At 30.2% G+C, this 4,911-nt stretch overlaps 1 long non-coding RNA gene across 1 annotated transcript; it reads left to right on the top strand.

Annotated features, from left to right (window-relative positions):
* The first annotated feature begins 2,254 nt into the window (after positions 1-2,254).
* LOC145063241 (uncharacterized) lies at positions 2,255-3,176 on the top strand. The gene is made up of 2 exons (XR_013687886.1): positions 2,255-2,384; positions 2,886-3,176. It is a non-coding gene; the product is annotated as an uncharacterized LOC145063241 (long non-coding RNA).
* Positions 3,177-4,911: the final 1,735 nt, after the last annotated feature.

Raw genomic sequence — 4,911 nt, 5'->3', positions numbered from 1 at the left:
CGATTCAAAGAATAAGCGGATTTGGTAGTCGACAATTGTTATATGTGTGTAAAATACGGAATTTGGAATCGAGAATTGTGTACCTGTGTGTGGAATACGTTTCAATCGGATTTATAATGAAGATGATAAATAAAACAGGAATCATAAATCATTGCCTAATATAAAGGGATAAAAATCAGATACGGAGATAAGAAATGAACTGGGTCAAAATAGCCTAAGAATAGGGGATAAAAGATTTGACCTTTTCAATTGTTGACCATATGTACTCTACTCTTTTTGTAATACATAAATTGATTGTACAAATGCATTGTATGTTTGTACGACTTAAAATTCAGCATTTGACCAAAAATGTTTTATAAGGTAATTAAGATATATCTTTACTATCTTATAAAAGAAATCTCACTATTTCTAAAAATAGATTGAATATAATAATATTATTTTTTTAAACGTTCAAATCATTAAGCTAATAGTACAAGTAGTCATCAATAAAATAATATTAAATTTTAACCTGTGTTTTGAATCCTTATATTTCTCAACAAATTGTATCTCCTTCCCTAAATTTCGGATAATTCAAAATTTGAAACCATCATAAAATACATGTTGATTCAAATATCTCTCCTGCAGATGGCTCTTTCTTAACAAGTTTTTATTTTAATCCTTACTTGTAATTGATTTCATCATTTTTAACTTTTTGTATTTTTATCTTATAAATATATTGGGTGAAGGTTTTATTATATCATGTTTGTTCCTAAAAAGGTTTTTACTATGTTTCTTTAATGTGTTGACTTTGCAGGTTCAAAGAACTCAACCAAGAGGGTCAGTTAGAACATTGTATTATCATTAGTTTGTATATTTTGGCATCTTACTTTTGCAATAAAGAACGGTTAAACACAAGATTTGACATGATTAAGGTAGTTTGTATATTTATCATCTTGTTTAGTCTAAAAATGAAACCTTTTTCATCATTGGTCCTTATAATATCAAGTTTCATCACATGGACTTTCTGATTACGGTGATTATTGTCCTTATTATAAGGTTCTATATAGATTTTGTTCAATATTTTAAGGTTTCGAGAACCTAAATCAATATGAATCCTTAAATTACATACCATCGTTGAAAATGTTTTAATTTGTGACCAAACTTGGTTTAAAATCACAATAAACAGGTTGACACATGAGTATTTTGGCATTCTCAAAGGCCTATTTATCGACTTTTGAATCACAACACCTGATATTCTAAAGGTTTATTTTTATAAACTATTATTTATATATTTTAGCATTTACTTAGTAGGACATTAAATTAATAAAGGAATTAAGGAAAACGAAAAAAAGAGGACGATAAACAGTACAAGTGGTTTGGGTATGTATAAGTGGAAGTAATAACCATTTAGGGGGTGTTTGGCAAAAAAAGCTTATTACTTATTAGTTTATTAGCTTATAAGTTAATAAGTAAGTGTAGGGTAACTTATGAAAAAATGACGTATTAGAGGTTCCCCACCGGAATAAGTTATTTTAATCCAAACAATTTTTTAACTTATAGTGATGTGGAACCTAATAAGTTGTTTTAAAAAAGCTTAGCCAAACACCCCCTTAATATGGTATAGTAATGCTCTTGAAAAATAGATGTCATTTAATATTCATTTCTTGAAGTGAACGCAAAATGGTTTAACTCTAAAGATATCAAATTATTCGTCGCCCGCTGTTTTGCCACATGTCTTCTTCTCATTTATTTGGACACATGACATTTTCTAGAATTTTTAAATTTTTTATTTTCCACTTGTCATTTTATTGTATTTTTCATTTTATTAAATTAAAATTCCACATTTAATATGTAAGGTAATATATATGTAAGGTATTTATTATAAAAAGTTTATATATGTAATATATTCAATACATTAAAGCCTCATTAATTTTAATAATTCAAAATTTTTCTCATTTTTGTTATAAATTCAAACTTTTCAAATTGTTAAAATTTCATATTTAATTGTTTTTTAAATAAACTCATGTAATACATGGGTCTCACACCTACTATATATATATATATATATATATATATATATATATATATATATATATATATATATATATATATATATATATATATATATATATATAACTATTTTTAAACACATATGATACACCCAAAAACTGGTCAACATGTATTATGATTATAATCTACTAAATTGGCACCAAAATGCCGATGCTGGGCTAGGCAAGAAAAGCCACATAAAAGTTGGCCATAACAACAAGGCCCAACTAATCTAGGGTTGCCCTACCTATAAATATCAATAATTCCACTTCTTTCCCCTTTCATTCCATCGTCCGCCCACCACAAAACAGGTAGAGAGATCAAAGTAAGGCTTGAACAACGAGATGCGTGCTAAGGTGAAGTCATCTATCTTCATCAGTCTTAGATATTTGATTTCGATTTTGATTAATTTATGTGAAAACGAAGGAAAGTAACCTCTGAATTACGATCAAACCCAAATTAAGATTTCTTGTTCATATTAAATAACTTGTTTTTACTCAAGAACTAGTAACGATATCTCAGATTTTGCTCGTTATATCAATTTGCTTGATGATTAAGTTAAAATAATCGATAGATGCAACTTGATGATTAAGTAACTATATCTCTAATTTGCATATGTGGAAATGGATTATCGATCGGGTTAACTTGAGTATATACCTGTTTCATCTGTTGTTTGTATAATTGAGCTATCTAATTACGGTTGTCTGTTTAATCAAATAATCTGATTGTTGTCCTATTAACATCTGTTCTAAAAGGTTTTTGATGCTTGTTTAATCTGTTTTTATATAATAGCTTAAGATCTTGTAGACATAGATTATAACAATGGCGAGTAACGTTGGATTCGTACAATTTTGCAGTGGAAGAAGAAGAGAATGAGGAGGCTAAAGAGGAAGCGCCGAAAGATGAGACAACGATCCAAGTAGAGAATGAAGTTTAGACTGTAGGGTTGGCTTCTTTCCAATCTTTCTTCGTGCACATTACATCTCTAGCAGAGACATGGAGTTTGAATGTAAAAGATGGATCTTTGGATCGAAGCTTTATATGGTCTAGTTGGTTTTATATCTTGTTGCTTTCTTTTTGTTTTTCAACTGCTGCCCAACACTATCGGGTTTAACATTTTGAATGAAACTTGTATTTGTTTTCTTTGAGTGTTTGATTATTGATATTTATAGTCTATGTAGAATCCCTATCTTATATGTTTTGATATTTTCTTTATTTTTTTGCGACCCTTCTTGTCTCTGTGGATAAGAGGAGTGGGATGGGAAAAGATACGGCTGGTATCTTTGAACATCATTCACTTTCTTATTGTATCGAAAGACGCAGGTTGATTGGTTTCTTTATTTGTATCATATCATATGAAGCGATGGATTTCATTTGACTTCTGTGTTATTAGTTAGAAGGGGTTTAAGCAAAAGCTGAGAAACCCGATTTGAAGCGTAGGATCAACATTTGGTGTATTGTGCTGTAGATAAAAACAAATAATAAACAGTCATTTTATAAAGTTATTTGACAAAATAATTAATATTTTCTAAACTGAACAATATAATCATTACATGTAAAACAAAAAGAAGAAAGTCTAGTAAATTTGGTCCCATTTTTTGTGCGGATTTCATGAAATACTCGATCTTTTAAAATTTGGTTTTCTTGTTTCACTGTTCATTATGTCGGTTTGACTGTTAGTTTGACCCGGTTATCATAATGTAATTTTATTTTCCTACATATTGAGATCGATGTCATCGACATTCGAATTTCAAATATCCAACTTCCACAAATTGATCCAAACTGTTTTTATCAGTTCTAACACATCTGTTTTTTTGAAGAAATCGTCAAATTCAGTCCGATCTAGAAATTGAGTTGAAAGCGGTTGTTATTGAACCGCTCTTGTCTTTGGTTTTCGTCCGATCAGTTCAAACTAATTTTTAAAACATTGGATATAATCAAAAATTTTGTACGTACTAGTTACTTATAATTAATGGAACTAATATTATTAGGAGGGATATACAACTTTTATTAGTTGAATAAAGAGTTAGAACATATATTTTGCTAAAGTATACGAAAGACGAATAAAAAGTATGTGTTTGTGTGTAGTTTTAGAGGATGGATAACATATACCCTTTGGATATAAACATTATCAAAATCTGAGTTTATATCAAGATGTTATGGCCGACCAAAGTTGAGGCGGAAATTCAGACGAAACGCAAAACTGCAACGCCTTTTATTTGCGTATGCGATATGAATGTGCTGCAAAATTAAAAAAAAATAAAAAATAAAAAATCGGTTTTAAAGGCCAAGTGACAATTTTATTCCATTTATCATACACACACACTTAGAAAACACATGGATAGCGAAAGATATCATGTTTTGTAGATCTTGAGCTCAAATTGGAGCTAACTATAATAAGAAGCTAGGAATCAATCCTTCTTCACTTAAATCAAAGGATAACCTCCTAACCATTTGATGATTCTTGGTATATGGCTAATTTTGGGGAAAGAGTTTATGAACCCTAGAAATTGTACACATTTGAATGATGAAATTCTTGAAAGGTTCATACAAGTAGAGTATTAATTGTTGTAACGCTTGTTTCAGGTATCATTTATTTCTCAAAATTTTAAGGTTTTAAACTGGAACTCGATGACTTGGGGAGCTCCAACTCGCCGTGTAAGGATCATATTGGACGAGAGATTTAGGGTCTACTCGGCAAGTTGGAAGGCCCCAACTCGACGACTAGACGCTAGAAAGGAAAACCCTAATTTTCAGGGCTTGTACCTTATTTAAAAGCCTTAAGCCTCATTAGTAGCCTCCCTTACCGCCCTTATCATCCAGAGAAACCCCAGTTCACCCATTTCCTCTCATTGTGTGTGTGTGTGAGCTTGAAGAGTGACT

Source organism: Lactuca serriola, chromosome 7, assembly GCF_051521515.1.
Source record: "Lactuca serriola cultivar US96UC23 chromosome 7, Lser_US96UC23_V15, whole genome shotgun sequence".
In the NCBI taxonomy this organism is placed as follows: domain Eukaryota; kingdom Viridiplantae; phylum Streptophyta; class Magnoliopsida; order Asterales; family Asteraceae; genus Lactuca; species Lactuca serriola.
Note: the sequence above shows the minus strand (reverse complement) of the source record. Positions and strands in the feature narration are given on the sequence as shown.